This window comes from Mirounga angustirostris, unplaced genomic scaffold (assembly GCF_029215605.1).
Source record: "Mirounga angustirostris isolate CCGP_5_RB_7025 unplaced genomic scaffold, mMirAng1.0.hap1 SCAF_10, whole genome shotgun sequence".
Taxonomy (NCBI): Eukaryota; Metazoa; Chordata; class Mammalia; order Carnivora; family Phocidae; genus Mirounga; species Mirounga angustirostris.
The window spans coordinates 42,585,899-42,607,190 of record NW_026991718.1 but is presented as its reverse complement, the minus strand read 5'-3'; the positions used below and the strand labels follow the sequence as shown (position 1 = coordinate 42,607,190).

General features: G+C 35.4%; 1 pseudogene; it reads right to left on the bottom strand.

Annotated features, from left to right (window-relative positions):
- Positions 1-4,903: 4,903 nt before the first annotated feature.
- Positions 4,904-5,481, bottom strand: LOC123850470 (WASH complex subunit 3-like; annotated as a pseudogene).
- Between the last annotated feature and the right edge of the window lie 15,811 nt (positions 5,482-21,292).

Below are 21,292 nucleotides of genomic sequence, written 5' to 3'. Positions count from 1 at the left end.
TAGTGTTCAATGATTTCTAAAAAGCACTTTCTGTAATCTTCATTTTATAATTTTTCAAGAATTAAAAAATTCTTTTGGTTTCTGTATTTGTGTTGAAAATTCAGCAGTACACCCTTGTATTGTTCTTTTAAATATTTATTTTTCCTTACTTTGGCTGCTTTTAAGATACTATGGTTTTCGTTATATTTCTCTTAAATATATTGCACTTCTTGGACCTGTGGCTTGATGCATTTTCTCAGTTTTGGAAAATTCTCTTCTACTTTTATTCTATTTTATTCTATCATCTACCTTGTGTTCATTCTCCTACTACTCTGAGATTCCAAACATATATATATATATAAATAAAAGACCTTTTAATTTCTCCCTATTTTATTACATTCTTTTCTGCATTTTCCATTATTTTTTATTGGCATTTTTCCGTTAGCATACTTTCTCTGTCATGTCATTCAATCCACTAATTCTCTTCAACTGTTTTTAATCTGCTCTGAAACACATAATTGAGTTAATTTCATTTTACTTTTTTTAGTACTAGAATTTTTCAATTGATTTTTATTATATCCAGTTCTTCGCAATATTTTTGCATTATTTCTTTCATTTATTTAATATTTCATTCAGCTGGTTTTTTTTTAAGATTTTATTTATTTATTTCACACAGAGAGACACAGCGAGAGAGGGAACACAAGCAGGGGGAGTGGGAGAGGGAGAAGCAGGCCTCCCACTGAGCAGGAAGCCCAGTGTGGGGCTCGATCCCAAGACCCTGGGACCATGACCTGAGCCCAAGGCAGATGCTTAACAACTGAGCCACCCAGGCGCCCCCATTCAGCTGTTTTAAAAGTTCATGTCAGATACCTGGCGAGTCTCCTTTCATTCTCCTTTTGTGCAGTTCTTATCCAGTCTTAACCTTGGTTGTTATTAAATAATAGCTGAATTTTTTTTAAGATTTTATTTATTTATTTGACAGAGACAGAGAGAGCACAAGTAGGCAGAGAGGCAGGCAGAGGGAGAGGGAGAAGCAGGCTCCCCGCAGAGCAGGGAGCCGGATGTGGGGCTTGATCCCAGGACCCCGGGATCATGACCTGAGCCGAAGGCAGCTGCTTAGCCGACTGAGCCACCCAGGCGCCCAAATAATAGCTGAATATTATAGAAAAATTGTAGGGATTATTTAAGGCTAAGATGACCTAGAGAAGGATATATTTCTGTTATTAGTCTCTCAGATTAGAGACAGATCTCCTTTATATAATTAGGGCTGAAAAAATTTCACATAGGTTCACCAAATTGTTAATATTTTGGCATATCCTTGTTCTTATAATTCTTACTATTTTACTGAACTTTTGAGAGTAAGTTGCACTCATTGCACTGCTTCATCCTAAGTACCTAAGCAAGTATCTACTAAAAACAGGACATATTCCTACAGGAACATAGCACAAGCATTAAATTTAGAAAATTTAGCATTAATATAATACTACTATCTAATATATAGTTCATTTTCAACTTTCAAAAATTATTCCAGTTCTGTCTTTTTTAAAATTTTTTTTTTCTTTTTTTTAAGATTTTATTTATTTGCGAGAGAGAGAATGAGAGACAGAGAGCATGAGAGGGAGGAGGGTCAGAGGGAGAAGCAGACTCCCTGCTGAGCAGGGAGCCCGATGTGGGACTCGATCCCGGGACTCCAGGATCATGACCTGAGCCGAAGGCAGTCGCTCAACCAACTGAGCCACCCAGGCGCCCTCCAGTTCTGTCTTTAATACGATTTTTTTTTCTGCCCAGAAATCAATCAAGAACCAAACATTTCATTTAGTTTTCACATTTTTTATCATTTCTTTTAATTTAGGACAGTTCTCAGCATTTATCTTTAATAGATCATCATTTTTAAGAGTACAGGCTTGTGTATGTGTGTATGTGAGTAGAACTGCTTACTGCATCATGATTATACTCAAATTATACATTATTGGCAAAATTATCACATTCTGACACGTGACATTTTATACAAGTTTTGAGATATAGAAAACATTTATATAGAGAGATGAAATGTGGCACAGAAGACAGAACTAGAAACTGAATTAAAGATTCTTAATCCTAAAGCAAGACTTTTACCACTAACTATAGATCTATGGATGGCTGATTGAAAGCCTAAGATTTTTTTTTTTAAAGATTTTATTTATTTATTTGACAGAGACAGACACAGCGAGAGAGGGAACACAAGCAGGGGGAGTGGGAGAGGGAGAAGCAGGCTTCCCGCAGAGCAGGGAGCCCAATGCGGGGCTCGATCCCAGGACTCTGGGATCATGACCTGAGCCGAAGGCAGACGCTTAATGACTGAGCCACCCAGGCATCCCCCTGAGATTTTTTTTGATCAATGGGAAATTATTAAAAATTAGATGTATCGAATAGAAGGCTTGAACCATGCTTTCAAAAGATAGACTGCTGTATGATATAAGCAGAACTGGTTGTCTAAAGAAAACATTCAACAGTAGTCCCTAGTTAACTGCAGATACAAAGAATCTCTAAATAGAAATTCAATTTCAGGGGTGCCTGGGTGGCTCAGTCAGTTAAGCATCTGCCTTTGGCTCAGGTCATGATCCCAGGGTTCTGGGATTGAGCGCTGTCTCAGGATCCCTGTTTAGTGGGGAGTCTGCTTCTCCCTCTGCCTTTGCTCCTCCCCTCCACTCCTGCCTTCTCTCTGGTGCATTCTCTCTAATAAATAAAATCTTAAAAAATTAATTTTAATATTTAACTGTTCATGCTTTTTGATAGTAAAAAATGGAGAACTTTTGTTTTGGGGGCAAAAAGGCCACATCCAGCATTAAAGCAGGCCTCAATAAGCTAACTATTAAATCTGCAAATTCAGAACATTCTAAATGATGTGAATATGGTACCTGTACTGGATATTATAGAATCGCAGAGCATAAAACAGTCATATTCTAGCAGACTGTCTCCTTATTTGGTAGATACAGTAAAACCAGAGAGAAGATTGGTCCAAATGTACAAAGCTGAAAAGCAGTGTAGACTAATCACTTTCCTAGGATTCTCAATCCATCGTCCTACTGACAGATTCCTAGAATATGCTTACAGAAACTTCTGTAATATCCAACTTCATGGATAGTCTCTTGCCATTGACTGTCTCCTTTGTAGATCAGGCCTTTCACAGTTGGGCCGCAGTCTCCCACTGGTATTTTAGTAATAGAATGGGGTATGCCAGAAAACATTCACAACCACTTAATTAGACCCACTTTTAACCTCATTTATTTTGACTTTCAAGCATTTACTTACGACAGTGTATGAGGTTTCTTTTCAGATTAATGCCAAGTTTCAATTGCCACAGACCACAAGAAAAATCATTTTTTTCATGACTCCCCAAAAATGAATTCAACAATACTTTTATCAGCCATGTTTTTAATCCATTAGCAATATTGACTCTGCCATGAAATGAGAGTAATTCAATTTTAGATGTTATAAAGCTGAAATTATTATAGCTTTGCCTGCTAGTTTTACAGTAGTTAAGGCTATGTCAGGGTTTTCATGCTGAAGCTTTATATTTCAAAGTTTTATAATCAGACATTCAAAAGAAAAAAAAATCCAAATGGCTTTTGAAACTGCATTGGCGCCTGCGAGAAATCCATGTCAGGCTTTGTATTCAGAGATTCACATCGATGGGCAAGTCCCTCTGCTTAATAACTTTCATTATTAGATTGGTTATGGGTACCACTAACACATTTTCCTAATCTACAGTGGGGCCCATTTTGGGGTTTGTTCAGTATGGAGCTCTATGTGATACTATAAACAGAAGACAGAAAGTACAAGTCACCCAGTCTCTTACTACCTATGTGCAGATTACTTAATATTGTTGAGACTCAAGTTATTTAAAATGAAGAATGAAGAAAAATGTATCCTATGTTTCTGAAAGCAAGGGACTAGACCTTTTGTAATCCTTCCTAATACTCATATCTGAATTTATGTTAAAATGAGGAGGCAGCTAACCTAAGAGATCCTTAGGAGTAGGAGAGATTGCTATCTCTACCTTATAGTTGAGACATATTAGAAAAAGATCAATCCCCAAAGTTACCAATACAAGACCAGTACCTGACTTAAAATATATTTATTTAAATCTTCTCCCCAATAAATTGCAAATGAACATTGTTAGCTATTAATAACTTGGCATGAATATTCTGAAGACAGATCTATATTCAACATACTTGATGGGCCATGTATATGAAATGGCCATAAATGAAATCACTATTCACTGATGGAACGCTCCCTGAAGTCAGAAAGAATAGTGAACTAAGAAGAGAATGGACAGCAGTGTGGGATAAGTTGAAAGTTCCTGCATAACTCTGCTCAGAATCACTAGTCTTCACTTATATTTAGTTTGACTCCACACAAATTTAAACCTCTTACGGCATGGCTACGTTTAGACATCATGCTTTGTTGAAATAAGTAAGATGGCCTTCCTGCCTCCTGGAAGTGTATGACTTTTATGTTGAGGAAGCTATGTAAATTCTTAATAACTAACAGTTCCTGCATCTTCTGCATTTACTAAGTGGCAAGCATGAAGTTACATAATTCATATACATCATCTAAGTTAATAATAACAAAAATCCCAGGAGGGAATTATCTTCATTTCACTAATAAGGAAATGGAGGCTTAGAAAGGAGAAACAACTTCATCAAGGTCCATCTGTGAGTCGGAAATTCAGTATTAGGATCTGGCTTTCCCAAAGCCTGCATTCTTTTTTTTTTTTCCTTTGGTTATAAATGCTTTGTCTTTTTTTTTTTTTTTTAACATAGAAGAACTTGTGGTGGATATATAGCCCTTTGATGTTTCTCTAAGAGTTCAAGTTCAGGCTTTCTTACAGAATGTAAACAAAGACCTACACATGTACATGTAACTTTTACCAAAATTAAGTTTAGTTACTAAAAGAAGATTGACTATCCGAACTTTCTTTTGTTTCACCTTTGCTATTAGGCACTGGAACATGTGACCTCTCAAGAAGGCGTGGGTCCTTCCAATATCATTTTTCTGTAATCTTCTTGCCATTACTGGAATACCCACGTGAGCCATTTTGAGATATCTGGCATATCTTGGGTCCTTGGCTACAAGTAAGATATTTTCTGATGTTATTTCACTCTCCTGTGGTCCAGGAGATACTGTTCTGCTGTGATTGCTCTGAAGTGGTTTCAGAATGTGATTGATTCATTTGTGATACCAGTGTCACTTACAGGAGACACTTCAAATGTGACATCATCTAGGCCTGGGTAAATGACAATTTTGCAACGAAAATACTGACAGTTGTTCTAATTTGTTAGATATGAAGAGAAAGTTCTGCCAGTTTCTCCTTACAAGCCGTAGGAAAGTGGTTGAGGAACTGTAAAGTGTTCACTACAAACTGGTTTAGAAAATGCCACTGGTGTTTTCAGTGGGACAGCTGGCACTTTGGTCAGGTCTGTGCCTGACCCTCCTGAGAGGAAGCCCATCCTCATCCATCTCCTTGCGCGAGAGACCCAGGGCTCGCCTACAAACCCCTCACGGATGGGATCACCCAAAGCCTACATTCTTTAATTCTATTTTATATAATGTCTCATAATTTCCTAGGAGGACAGAACAACAAGTGAATCTCCCAGTGAAGATGAGGAAAACATTAGGGAAGTGAAATCTCTAACACTTGACATTCCATAAGTGAGACCAACTGGTACAATCCAATCAGTCTCTGAACCCTGCGGTTTCTATTTCCAAACATCTATCATCTATTCATTTCTTTCTATTCCCAGAAACCCTACATTTGTCCAGACTATTCTCTTGTTTCATAGAAATCACTGAACAGTCTCAGAGAAGCTATTCATGTTCCACCTGCCCCCTGCAGGCAACCCAGGTTCAGAGACGAGGATACACGCACTGAGTTTGTTCAGTAACACAAAACTAACTGAAAGTCTCCACAGCACCATGGTTGGCTGATTCCTAGTTTCTTTTCATTGAGAATGCTAAATAAAAGCACCTGCTCAGAATAGGAGAATCCTTAGGGAAGTACTCAGTTAAATTTTCAGTGACATAAGCAGTTACTCTCCATTCTATTAGCACCCACAATTTTGCCTTTCCTTAAATTCCTCAAACAGATTATGCATCTTCCTGCCTTAGGACCAAGAAACATGCTTTTCCTGTTTTCATTGTTTTTATATACTCGGCTCTCAGGTGTAGCTAATTCCTACTCCTCTTTCAGACTTCTGCTCAAATACCATTTTCTTTAGTATGCCTTTCCTGCCATGACAGACTTAACAAGGCTTTCCTATTAGATAATCCCAGAGCATTTTATATTTGGCAAAAATCACCATATAATCATAACTGCAATTCATTCTTTCATTCACTCACAAAATATTTTTGAACACTATGTGCCAGGATCTATTCCAAATGTTTTCTCTAATCTTTGGGGGGAAAAAAGACAACAAATAAAATTATATATATGTGTATATGCACACATATGTGTACATATACATTATATGTATACATACATATAACGTATAGACATATAAATATATTTCTATAAAATAAGTTTAATGAGAAAAAGTAAAAGTAAAGCAGGTTTTGTATCAGTAATGCTAATTACATAAGTGACATGGACACAGTTTGCAAAATAAAGTGGCAAGGGGTGATAAAGGTAGACCTCATTTAAAGACTGAGAATTTAGCTTGAAGAAGGTGAAGATATGAGATGTAAATATCTATGGAAAGAACAGCCCAGGTGAAGGAAAATACTTGAGGACTTTCTGTTAGGTGTAAACATGTTTACTGTGCTTGAAGGACAGTATGGAAGCCTGTTGAGAGAATGGAGTGAACCAGGCACAACAGAAATCAAAGTAGTAATGGAGGACAAGAATAAGTAGGGCCTTAAGGTACTTCTGTTTTTATTGAATAAAAGAGGGGCCATTAACAAAGTTTAAAAAGGATATCTATGTAATCTTATGTTTAAATAAATCCTTTTTGAATTCTTAATCGCAGGAAACAAACTGAGTGTTGTTGGAGTGGGGGGTGGGGTGGGAGGGATGGGGGGACTGGGTGATAGACACTGGGGAGTGTATGTGCTCTGGTAAGCGCTGTGAATTGTGCAAGACTGTTGAATCTCAGATCTGTACCTCTGAAACAAATAATGCAATATATGTTAAGAAAAAAAAAAAAAGAAGAAGAAGAAGAAGGTAGCGGGAGGGGAAGAATGAAGCGGGGGAAATCGGAGGGGTAGACGAACCATGAGAGACGATGGACTCTGAAAAACAAACAGGGTTCTAGAGGGGAGGGGGGTGGGAGGATGGGTTGGCCTGGTGGTGGGTATTTAGGAGGGCACATTCTGCATGGAGCACTGGGTGTTGTGCACAAACAATGAATCATGGAACACTTCATCTAAAACTAATGTTGTAATGTAAGGGGATTAACATAAGAATAAAAAAATTTAAAAAAAAAATAAATAAATAAATAAATAAATAAATAAAAAATAAATAAATAAATCCTTTTTGTAGCTGTTGGAAAACACTATAGGAAGTCAAGGATGGGAACATGGTGATATGATATGAGGCTATCGTAATAATCCAAATGAGAGATTATGATGGCCAGGACCACAGTGGCTGCAGTGGGGTTAGAGAGAAATGAACAGATATGTAGCTATATTTAAAACACAATTAACTAGATTCTTTTTTGGCATATCAAATACAGGATATAAAAAAAGCAGAATACTTAAGGATGATCCCAGGTGTTAACTGACCTGAGCAAGTGAGGAAGTTCCTAAAAAAATTATGGAAAACTGTGGGTGTGAGGCAGGAATCTGTTCAGGAGATCACTGAAAAGCATATTTCTAAGTAACATCTACACTGGGGAATTTTTTGGTTTTCAAAAAAACCACACAAATGCATTATATATGGCTAAAATATAGATGCAATTACACTTCTCGAGTAATGCTACAAAACATGTCCCCTAGCACCAGCACAGTTATGGTTCAACTGAATAACCATGTAAGAGGTAGAATGAAAAGTGGTAGGAATTGAAAATATTTGATCAATAAATGAATTGATAAAACATATAAATAAGGATGGGAATCGTATATTCCATTATGTGTATTTGCCATTATAAGCATTATAAAGAGTGATGTAGGCATAATGCATGGGGATACATTTTTAATGGTAGAATTTGTGGTGTCAGAATAGATACAGTATAGATACATATCTTCTCCATCTATAATTAAGATCATCAGCAAACTTTTGGAACAAAAGTAGTGGAATAACAGGCCTACTACATACCAGGCACAGTGCAAATCTTTGTTTGTTTTTATTTTTGTTGTTTTGTTTTTGTTGGATAATCTATTTCTTTTTAGCCTTCCATGTGATAAATACTATTATTTTCTTCAATTTCCAGACTGGATGCTTTGGGACCAGGAAATCAAGTAAATCCCCAGTACACACAACTATAAATTGGTGGAACTGTAACTTGTATGTAAATTTGACCTGTGCTCTTGACCACCACAAAATAACACCTATGATCAGAGACCTCAAAACATAATGGGAGCTTTGCAACTTCAGATTTTGGTAAACTCTCCAGTTGTAATCATATCCCATTCTCTTCTATTGAGAAACAGCTCTCTTAGCTGCAGTATCTTTTCTCCCTTTTAGAACACCTAAATTGTGGCCAATTACAATCCCACCTCCTGAATCCTTTCTAGCTTTCAGTGTTTTCCCTCTCTGACCTCATCTAATATTTACAGTGAGAAGTAAGCCATTCAACTATAAATTATTGACTATTCTATACTGCATATTACTAGTTTTAGATTATTTCTTTCATACACTGGCACTAACTCAGAGCTTAATAAATTGGCTATTGATTGAATAACTCTGCAGTAGGCTAAAATTAAGAAAAATTTAAAATGGTAAATATAGAATTTTCTCAATGCAGGATTCCTCTCTACCTACCACTCAGTCCAAAGGCAAGCCATCTCATAATTTATATCAAAAAGAATTATACTAATGAGGACCTGGGCTTAATATTCCATGAGAGAAGCAGCCACATACAACTTTTATGAGATTATTTCATGGGTCTTGTTCTAATTTGAATTTGCATTATGACAAACCCAGAAATGATGAGACACCAGAAATCTCAACAGATTTCAATATCATTTGAATTCAGATTTTCAGATGAAATTATTCACTATAACCTTTCCAAATTTAACAGAGAGGTAAGCAGTCTTTGCCAGAAGAAACCCTGGAATGATTAAGAATGATGCTGAGTATTAACCCTGAATGTGTCTTACTGTCAGGCTCAGGTATGAAGACTTGTGCCCAACTATGAGGATAGGAAAATAAAACTCTTTTTTTTTTTTTTTTTTTAATATCACTCTAAGACTTCAGTCTCTATCTCCTATTCACATCCCCTCCCATGGATAAATGGTGATCTCTAAATATGTAGAACAATTTAGGGCTGAATATCACATACAAGTACATTTTCTATTTCACTGAAGTGTTTTCTCAAGTGACAAAATTCTTACATTTTAATAATTTTTATGGAATGCATCATATATCTGTATATAAAAATAAATGAAATGCATCATATACCTGTGTATAAAAATAAATGAACATAATTAAGTAGACTTAGCTTCAAATCAAGAGAAATGCTACAACTTTATGTACAGACTGTAGTTGGTCAATATAAATGGATGATTACCCAGTCATAGTGTTTATGGTGAGTAAATCTGGTAGCTTCTTTGAGCCATACAACCCTTTCATGATATTCTTTGATTTGATGTTCAGAGTAAAAATAATAATAAAAATAATGCAAGAGTTTTAAGGGAAAGGGGCCTCATTATCTAAAAAACACTGAAGCTTTTCAGTTATCCAGTTACTTAGTACACGGTATAAAATTTCAGGGTCATAGAATGTAGGAGAGAAAGATGTGATGTTAGGGTGGGAGAAGGTCTAAAAAAACTGTGTCTAGAGTTGGATGTGCATGGACTTGGGCTGAAAGATGGCCCTGCAGAGCTGAAGGGCTCCTGGAAGTCACTGTGAGAATAAGGGTTGGGAAGCCTGATAAAAGAAGTAGAAGGGACATCATATTCAAACATTCTTAGTTTTCAGTTATTCAGAGAGTTGGTCCTGTGCTTAGGGTTCTTGTGTGTTCAAGTTCAGCTTCTGCACTGTGTTTACCATTATGTCATGGCTCCAGAAATAGTGGTCCTGCCCAAAACACAGAATGGCAGCTCCAATTACTGCTGCAACTTACAGATGCCTGCACCATATGCTACCACCTTTCTGAAGATCTACCAGATATAAGCAGGGATGCCATTTTTCAAGGAGGAAAGGGGCTAAAGTATTAGGTAAATTGATCAGAATTAATATTAGCCTGATTAAGTCTGAACTTAATCTACTTTTGACATTCTCATTTTAGTTCTTTTCAAAATCCAATTAACTCATACAGCTGATTAGCATTTGCTAGTTCTGATTTTACAGCCTGCAAATTTCTCTCACCATTGCCTTCTTTTTCATTTTCATGACTTTAATCCAAATATTACTAAGAGATTTGACAAAGTGTTTGAACATTAGCCAGTTTAGAGGCTGAAAATTGCATGTACAGATATCATTAGTTACATTTTCAGAAGCCAAAATGACATCCTTAAAACAGACAAGCAGGAAGAGTTATAGATGCAAACAGAGGTGCCAAACCTGTAGAAATAGCACACTTACCACATCTGAATGCTTCCTTCTTTATTTTCTGATAATAAGCAAAGAAACAAACAACACTACAGTATAATCATGCTTCTCCCTGGAGACAACCAAGAACATAGACCTTTCCATGTATTAGGAAACTGACCTTATTTTTTGAAGATCCTTAAAAGACTAAGTGATCTTTTATCTCACACCCCAAACCAGTGTGAAGCTCATAGTACCTACAAGAACAAATGAAAGAATAAATGACATTGCCATGTAATTCCTATGAAGCTACTATGAGAGCATGAGATTCTTTTTAAAAATTACATAAAATGGTTTCCAGTTTCAGGTTAAATCCATAGCCTAAAATTCTTTTTCTAGTAGGATGACAGATGGAAGACCCTGAACAAACTTCCAAGCTGAAACAACCAGACAAGCAAGAAAACTGCAGAGCTCCCAAATTTAGTGAAATTAGTAACTCTTAGAGGTAAGTGAAAGACAGTCAGCTCTCAGCCTAGGATTTTCTTTGGAAACCTTGAGTTTATGCTTTCTGAAGTACATGAGGCATGAGGCACAAGAGATACATCCCAGAATTTGTCAAAGTAGAAACACTAAGGAAGACTCCAGAAGAAAAAAATTTTTAAAAACTAAGAACCCAAAGAATATATTCCTCTTCCAAGAAGGCATGCTTTTCTTGACCCATACACTCAATGGAAGGGAAAAATAATTTCCAATGAGAATTCCTACTCACAAGACTGTCTTCATGTTTTTCAGTCCAAATCCTTGCTACTTTGTTGCCTAAGAAAACTGGTTATTTCAGAAATTTTCCTTGACATAAAGTATAAATTAATATAAGAAGAAAAGTAGAAAAGAAGAAAAACAGTTTATACATACTGTCACAAGGCTATAAGATCTGTGGTGAACCTATTACTCAATTGGTTTTTTCTGTTCTGTATGTATCAGCATGAATGGCCCCAGAACCCTGGATGACTGACCAAGTCACAATTGATTGGATCAATGCCAGACATCTGACTTCAGGGAGTTTGTAACTAGAATACAAACACTCTAGGTATCTTTATAGACACTTCAACTGGAAGATCATATAGAACTGGAATCAGAGATAGTGGATAGAAGCACAGAAGAAATGTGGAGAAGTTCATAAGGACAAAATGCATATGTGAGGAATAAGAAGAGGAGCTATAGGTGAATTTTCACCTCCTACTTTTGTTTTTTCAGCTTTATTGAGGTTCAATTCACTTCTTACATTTAGTCCCTCAAGAGAAACTCATATCCTTCAAGCAAATTCCCCTTTAGTAATTAAATCAAGTTTGACTGGCTTTCTGACCCTTGAAACTAAATGATCCCAACTATAATAGGACCTTAACGTTAAGTAAGGTCAGGCCTCTTACGTTATAGATGGAGAAACTGAGGTCTAACAGAGTAAAGGAAATCTTTGAGGGTAACACAATGAATTACCCAAAACTGAGTTCTAGGACTGCTACACCCCAAATTTTTTATCTCTACTCTCTGATACTGCCTCTTTGCTTTGGTTATTTAACAAATTGAGACAAATTGTTATTCCATTCTTTTCTACCATTGGTAAAGATATGAGTTCACTTTCTAATCAATATTGAATAAACTAACTACTCATTTATGCAATCAGCAGAGGCTGCTTAAGGAATGCATCTTCCGTTGCAGATATGTAAAGAAAGCACAAGGCAGAATATTAAAAACTTTAGAAAGTACTACTCATAATACAGGGATTAAGAGTATGCTCTTGGTCAATGAAAAATAACTCTGTTATAGCCAATCTATGGTTACATGAATGTACCTCAAGGAATCCACTCATTTCGCCCATCTTCACAATGGTTAGTGTAGTGGCTTGCAACAACTAGCAAGAAAATACAAATTTTATCAACTGAAAAAAAAAGACAAAAAGCAAAAACAATGTTTATCAGCTGTAGCCCATTTGTTTTCCATGACAGGATGAGGACAAAGAATCACTGACCTCAGCGAACCCAGTGCCATAGGAAATGCAATGATTACTACTTTACACAACGAATTACCTACCCTCAGCTTCCTTAATTGGAGGTGCTTATATAATTCATCAGTTTAATGAATTTAAATGAATTACCTGTTACATGATATATTTCTTTTCTGAACTGACCAAGTATTACTGCAGTGATCAAATTATTTTTTTTGTCATTAGATAGAAATAAAATCTAGTGAACTATATCTACCTTCCTGTCATGAGAGTTTGTTTGCTTTGTTAGATTTTTGGAATTCAGATCTGAAAGAGAAAAAAAACCCAAGAATCTACAGACTTCAAAAGCAAATGAAATTATAAGATTCTTATCATGATTATCATTATTATTAATAAAGAATCACTGTCAGGAAGATTCAGATGATGCATTTATTCATTCACTCAGAAAACATTAAGACTTAACTTTTCTCCTACCTAACCCTGGAAGAAAGATCTCTACATGTTTTTTTTCGGTTTAATACACATTAATTGAGCCCATATTCCACATTAGACAATGTTTGAGAGGCTTGGGAAATATCAGTAAACAAAATAGACAAAAATTCTTGCTCTCATGGAGCTTAAACTAAGCAGTTTGTCTCCCATTTGCTTAATACCTACCTTCGCTTCCCATCACATCTAAAATAATGTCCAAACTCCTTACTATGGTTTATAAAGTCTGAAATGATCTGATCCTTGTCTACAGTTTGTTTACTGAACACGCTCAGTAGCACTGCCATTGGTGTTCCTGAGATGAGCTGAGCCTTCCTCGTTTCCTTTGTACTTAACTTCCCTGTGCCAGAAGGCTCCTTGCTCACATCTATGAAGGACTAACTCTTCCTGGTTTTAAAGGTCTCAGGGTAAGCGTCACTGCTTTAAAGACAACTTTTCTAGGAGTGCCTGGGTGACTCAGTTGGGTAAGCAGCCAACTCTTGGTTTGGCTCAGGTCATGATCTCAGGATTGTGAGATCAAGCCCCACATCCAATCCAGCCCTATGTCCAGCCCTTGAGCAGGCTCTGCACTCATCATGCAGTCTGCTTGAGAGTCTCTTCCTCTGCCCCTCCCCCACTCTCACTCTCTCTATAAAATAAAATAAAAATAATCACACCATTATAACAACAAAAAACCCCATCTAATCCAAGTCTTTCTATCATGACATGATTTTTTGCCTTAATACAGCCAAAATTAGTTCATTTGCTGAATTATTTGCTTGTTTATCCTATCTCTTCTCTCTTCATAGATTGTAAATTTTGTAAGACTTCTTTTGTTCTTATTCAGTCTTATTTCCAGCCCCTAAAATAGTGTTCGGAATTTATTAAGCTGTCATAAAATACATTGTAGAAGGTATAAATAAGTAAATCAGTGAATTCATATTTATTTATGCTTTTCTTAGTGTAAAAAATCAAACCAATTTTGTAAAGGAATTTAATTACTCATACAATAGTAATGCATTGCAAGACAGGAATATACTTAATTTCTCCAACTGACAGACTGATAAAGAGGTGAAAAGTAAAAAAAGGCTCATTTCTGAGTGGCTTGAGGTCACCTAATCTTTTCCCTTTTTTAAGCTTATAAATTGTATGATTATTAGAATTATGCCCACACATATAATAGACTTTCTTTGTATGTGGGTGTTTTGAGATGTATTTAAATCAGGATTATAAATCACATAGGGAAATGATTTATGTAAATTGAGAATTCATTAGCATGTATTGAATTATTTTCCCTACAATTCAAGCAAATGGAAGAAGTCAAATGGATCAAGTTGTTTAAGAAAAAGGAAAAAAAAAAAAGCAATTTGCTAATAATCTCATTACTATGTTGATAAATGACCAGAAATGGTAAGTCCCAGGCTGCAGAAATCTGTTATCTTCATTGTAATTCAAATTGCATACAAGAGGACCAGTCTTTCCTTGTTTGCAATAAATAGTTGACTTTATGGCTGAGCTCACAGGCATCTTGCTGGTGACACTGGGCAAAATGCATTTGATCAACATAAGAACAATTTCCATTAACTACTGTAAAAGTCCTATTGTCATTTAATTATTCTAGTTATTGGAAATGTCAAGTAACTTGTTGATGGAAATGAGAGGCAAGTAGGATAGTAAAGAGTGAAACTAGCTTCAATCCTAAATCTGCCACTTAGTGGCCTTAAGAGATCTTCTTAGTTTATCTAAACTCTTAGATGCTTGGTCTTTTCTCACATATGAAAAGGAATAAATAATTCCCATGTGACATGGCTATAATGAAATTCAAAATAATGCATAGAGTATGTCCGATACACTATAGCACTGAATAAGTATTATTTTTATTTCTTCTCCAAATGTATCCACCTTTGAGGAGCATGGTAGACCTTTAAACTTTGTCTGTCTCACATATATTCCAACTTCCTTACTTGCTTTGAAATGTTTGTCATACACATGAAAAAATGTTCCACATCACTTGGCATCAGGGAAATACAAATCAAAACTGTAAGGAACAGCATGGAAGACCATAGGGAAAGGGAGTAAAAACTGAATGGGAAGAAATCAGAGAGGGAGACAAACCATGAGAGACTCTGGACTCCAGGAAACAAACTGAGAGTTACAGAAGGGAGGTGAGTGGAGGATGGGGTAGCTGGGGTGATGGGTATTAAGGAGGGCAAGTGTTGTGATGAGCACTGGGTGTTATATGCAACTAATGAAGCGCTGAACACTACATCAAAAACTAATGATGTACTATATGTTGGCTGACTGAACATACCATCTCACACCAGTCAGAATGACTAAAATTAACAAGACAGGAAACAACAAATGTTGGTGAGGATGCGGAGAAAGGGGAACCCTCTTACAGTGTTGGTGGGAATGCAAGCTGGTGCAGCCACTCTGGAAAACAGTATGGAGGTTCCTCAAGAAGTTAAAAATAGAGCTACCCTGTGACCCAGCAACTGCACTACTAGGTATTTACCCCAAAGATACAAATGTAGGGATCCGAAAGGGTATGTGCACCCCAATGTTTATAGCAGCAATGCCCACAACAGCCAAACTGTGGAAAGAGCTGAGATGTCCGTGGACAGATGAATGGATAAAGAAGATGTGGTACATATATATATATATATATACAATGGGCTATTACACAGCCATCAGAAAGGATGGAACTGGAGAGTATTAGGCTGAGCAAAATAAGTCAACCAGAGATAGACAAATATCATATGGTTTCACTCATATGTGGAATATAAGAAACAGGGCAGAGGACCGTAGGGGAAGGGAGGGAAACTGAATGGGAAATCGTCAGAGAGGGAGAAAAACCATGAGAGACTCTTAACTATAGGAAACAAACTGAGGGTTGCTGGAGGGAGGTGTTTGGGGGAATGGGGGTAATTGGGTGATGAGCATTAAGGAGGGCACGTGATGTGATGAGCACTCGGTGTTATACAAAACTGATAAATTACTGAACACTACACCTGAAATTAATGATGTACTACAGGTTGGCTAATTGAATTTAAAAAAAGAAATGTTTGTCATAAATTCATTTTTAACCAATTAATTCTGCTGGCCAAAGAGGATCTAGATTCTCTCCTTTGCATATAACATTAGTTCACATTCTTTACAATATTTGAGCCTTTCATGTTGTGACCCTACCATTTATTTTCAGGCTCACATCATTATCAGGCTTCAAGGTTTATGGTTTCCCTTTTTTGAATCTGACCTTCATTGGCACATCTCCTATTTTCTTCTAGTCACCCATTTCATTGTTCAACTTCTACACATTAGTTTCCAATAATGAATAAGAAATAAAAATTCCAAAGTTAGTGTTCAAATCTCTTTGGCCTAGAGACCTAGGGCCAATCAAAGCCACGGTTTGATGCAACACTCTTCGGCTTGTAATATCTCTATGGTAAAAAGAAGAAATTTTTCTCTCTTTTACTGTTATTTGCCTCATTAACACATTTACAGATTTATTCTGAAAGGTGAGTTTATTCTCAATTTCTTTGATCAATATTTTTTAAATTTTTTATGGTAGAATAGAAAAGAATTGGAGTTGGAGTTAATAAATTTGAATTTGGAAATAATATCTGCAATTCATAGTTTATGTTGACTTGGGCATGTTGACATTTTTATATCAGTTTCATAATTTATAAACTAAAACTAGTATAACAAATAAAATGAGTGCATAAGTAGATAAAAAGCACCTATGTCAGCATCTTTTCCAATTAAGCAACTGATATATCATTCTTCTATTTTTGCATATTGAAGATTAAATTTATTCTAGATATGTTATCATTCTTACATATTTATACCTGGCTTTATTTAAGTCTATATTATATATATGCCTATAACAGATCATCTCTTTTCCTCTTTTATAAACTTGAAGTTGGCATGATACTTTCCTTTTTAAGTTACCATTACTTTTTCTTCATTGAGCAAGTCTTTTCCGCAAGTTTTCAGGTGGGCTATGGATTGACTGGAAAAGTCTTCCTCCATCAGCGTATGTACTGCATAATTATATTAGATTCTCAAGGTATTTTGCCAAAATTAGCAATATATTATGCTAATGATGTCATTGTAAATAATATGATATCAAGGGGCAGTGGAATGCACAGTGCATCGCAGGATAGTTAGTTCAAGAAGTTTCTAAATGAATGGGTGTGTCAAAGGGCTTTGCTAGATCTGAGATAAACATTACTGTGCAGCAACCACTGATATTGCATTGTTATTTATAAAGAGTTTATATAATATGTTTTTAATATCTCTATTTAAGTAAATATTTATAAGCTTCAGGATCTTCTATTTCTTTAAGCATTATCAATGAGGTCGAAATCATGGTCACTACCTGAGTACCTCTTCTGCCTCCCACCTTTCAAAATCCTAGAAACTAGTTTCCCTAAAGCCAGAATTAAGGCCTGAGCAATTCTCTTCTCTCCTTTCTTCCTTTATTCATGAATAAGTGAATTTATTTATTCTTTAGGTTAAGCCAGAAGTGAAATAAAGCAGTGCTTTTCAATTTCTTGATCATAAGCCACACACACCGAAAAAGTTTCTCCCTCTGTAACATAGAAAAAAATTATACACATACACTGAAATTAAAATTTAATAAAATTATACTTAATTGTGTATGTTATCATCTTTATTCTATTTATAAATTTAATTTTTTAAATGATGATTGAGATCCACTAAGTTGGTTTTATAATACACTAATGAGCGGCAGCAAGTACTCTGAAAAATACCAAAGTAAAGCAGATCAAAATAGTGAGGTCCTGGTTTTGCTGGTCAGTTGCAATCTGCTGGTGTTACAAAGTGACCACTTACAATGTTTGCCATGTAATCATGCCAAAAAGGTAGGAAAAAAAGAGAGGTACTGGATGGATGTGGATGAGGAAGCTCAAAGCTAAGATTCAGAAGAGCCCATTTTTCTCTGGCCCAGCAGGCACTTACCTTAAGGTAGGTGGCAGGGTGGGGTCAAGAAGATTTTCAGGTTTCCAAGTTCTAGGCATACTTTAAAGATCAGCAGTTTCTATTGTGAAAAAAAAAAAAAGAGTGGAATTAATTCTTCATAAGCTATTTATTACCTAATCTCTAATACCAACACTTAGGTAACAGCAATTACTGATTGTGAGGTGCTCTACTAAATATTCAGATGTATTTAATTCATTTAACTCTCATAAATATCTTATAAGATAGGTACAGTTATTATGCCTAGTTTACAGATCAGGAATATGAAGCCCAAAGTAGTTAAGTAACTTGCCTAAGTTACAGAGCTAATAAGTGTCAGGAATTTTAGTCATTATAGAACACAATCCAAAGTATCTTGTAGGCAAAACTGCCTTAATAATTAATAAAAAGAATAATATATTGTTCATTGTCAGTGGATTGTACCCTTCCAAGATACTTCTTTTGCATAGAACATGATGTGTTTGTAAGGAAAAGTTGCACCAATTTCTTATGGTAGTTAATTCTGCAAGCACTCTACAACAGGTATAAGTTAGGAATACTAATGATTAATTCAAAGAAAGATTTCAAGGAAATATCAAAAGAGAAATGGCAGTGATTTTGAAGGGAAAGTGGGGAGCACAGAACACTTTTCTTCAAAATGGAATAACCAATGGAGACAAGATATCCTGACTTTATCAGTAAGAAATAGCCATTCAGTAGCAGAAAAGACAAAACTGAAAGAAGAGGGTGTCTCTGCACTGAAGTCTTATAAATAAAATAGTATTATTTATGTACATAAAGTATAAAATTATTTTTATATGGGTTTCTCCCTAAATGTTCATCGTGGTATTTTTTCAGGTTATAGTCTTCCAAGAATACATCAATTTTGCTTTTAGGGTGAAGGGTAAAAGTTCAAAATCTTTCAGGCTCTTTGCTGTTCAGCATCTTAAGAGAGTTCTTCCTTTAACTTTGACAATGGACTGACCACTTGCAGGTGATAATGTAGTTTCTGACAATAGCAGAGACCAAAGCTCTTATCTCACTCTCAGGATTGCCTCTGGTATAGGAACTGCAGCCATTAGAACTCTGTCATCCATAACCACATAATGGACAATAACAACATACCCAAAGGGACTTTAAGCCAGAAAAAAAAAAAAAAAGATGAACACTTAGATCATGTGCTCCCAGAAAATTAAAACTTCTGGAGAAGAGAGATGATGATAAGAATAAAATGGTTATAATGATGTTGGTAATGTTAGCAGTAACAGTAATAATAAGTAATATTATGATTAGTAAAAATCATAATACTAACAATAAGATGTATTCTTTCCACCTGAAGACAACTGAAAAAAAAAACTGGAATAAAATATTATTTTAAAAATCTTCTGACATGCTTAATAGAATAGCTATTATTGAGCTAATATCCAGGAGAGACCTAGATTTCAGCAGTATGCTGGCACATGGAGCTACCTTTCCTTGAGGCTGACAACATAGAAATGAAGCAGAGAAGCTTTATTTGTGTTTTCGATAGCCAAGTGGAACTTGAGGGACAAAAATCCAGAGTATAGGGCCTGACAAGTATGGGAATCTGGAAAGATCATTCCTTGGGTTCAGACCCCAAAGAGCTGTTCAAAAATTGAAAGGAATTGGAAGAAGGCCAGCTACTACATGACTTTCTGACCAATTTCATATCATTTGCATAACCAAGAAAAACTTCAAGACTTCAAACAGGACTAAAATGATCTTTCATTATATAAATTCTCTGGCACCTGGTAAAGAAAAGTAAGGTAAGATCATCTAAGACTCAAATATTTGTTCAAATGATTTTTTCATATATGATGGCTAAACCACAATCAAAAATAGATATATGAAGAGAAAATAAAATATGAGTGAGAAATAAAGGAGAAGAAAACATCCTCTCTGGTACTAGAAATATTTGGCTAGTTTTAACAGCAGATTAGACCAGCTGAAGGATGACTAACAAGGCTCAAGCAAAATCCTAAGTGATTAAAAAACCATAAATACAATCTCTTTAAGATAGAGAAATGGATAGGGACCCTTGGGTGGTTCAGTCAGTTAAGCATCCAACTCTTTTTTTTTTTTTTTTTTTTAAGCATCCAACTCTTGATTTTGGCTCAGATCATTATCTCAGCGTTGTGAGATCAAGCCCCACATCACGCTCCATGCTCAGCAGGGAGTCTGCTTGAGATTATCTTTCTCCCTCTCCCTCAGTCCCTCCCCATTGCTCAATCTCTCTCTCAAATAAATAAGTAAATCTTTAAAAAAAAAGATAGAGAAATGGATAATAATGGATACAGAGCATACAGCTGGAGAACCTAGCAAATAAATTTAGAGAAGGAAAATAAAATTGCAGGATTAAAAGAGAAGAGCCAAAATGCTGCCATTATTTGTAAATAATATATTCAATTAAGTAGAAAATCCAACTGAATCTACAGATAAACTACAACGATTCAACATAGTTTTGGGCACAAAATCAATATACAAAACGAAGTGCTATTCTGTACAGGCTATAATCAAAGAAAAAGGGTAACAGAAAAGATATATGCTCACTCAGAGCATATAATGTATAAAGCAAAACCTCTTAAAACATAACGTTGACTTGATTAAAATAGGATCATAGTAGTATTTTAATACATTTTGTTTTTAAAATCAGCTCCAGAAAAGTACTTGTGTTTCAAGGATTTTTAATACAATTAATTTTAAAAGCTCAAGTCAGTAAAAATACAAACAACTTCTAATACTTCAGGGAATAAGTATGTTTTTTCATGTCTATGAAACATCAACCAAAAAAAATACAATTTATATAAAAAGAATAGTGAGTTTCAGACTATTGTCTGTTTATAATGCAACAAAAGTAAATTTTGAAAACTTATCAAAAAATATTTATTTGGAAATAAATATCTGAAAAAATATTTAAGATAACTGAAATATAAAATAAGTAAAAACTAAAAGGGCAAATTAACTAGAAAGCAACACAAACACATTAACATAAAATCTATGCAAAAGTGCAAATGCTGAACTTGAGGTACATTTATAAATTTAAATGCTTTTATCACAGAAGGAAATACTAAAAATGTAGGAACTTGGAACAAACCTAATGCAAGTAAAAAGAGAATATAGTGAAATAAAAGATACAGGAAGAATAATTAAAAGATGAAATTAATGAAAAAGGT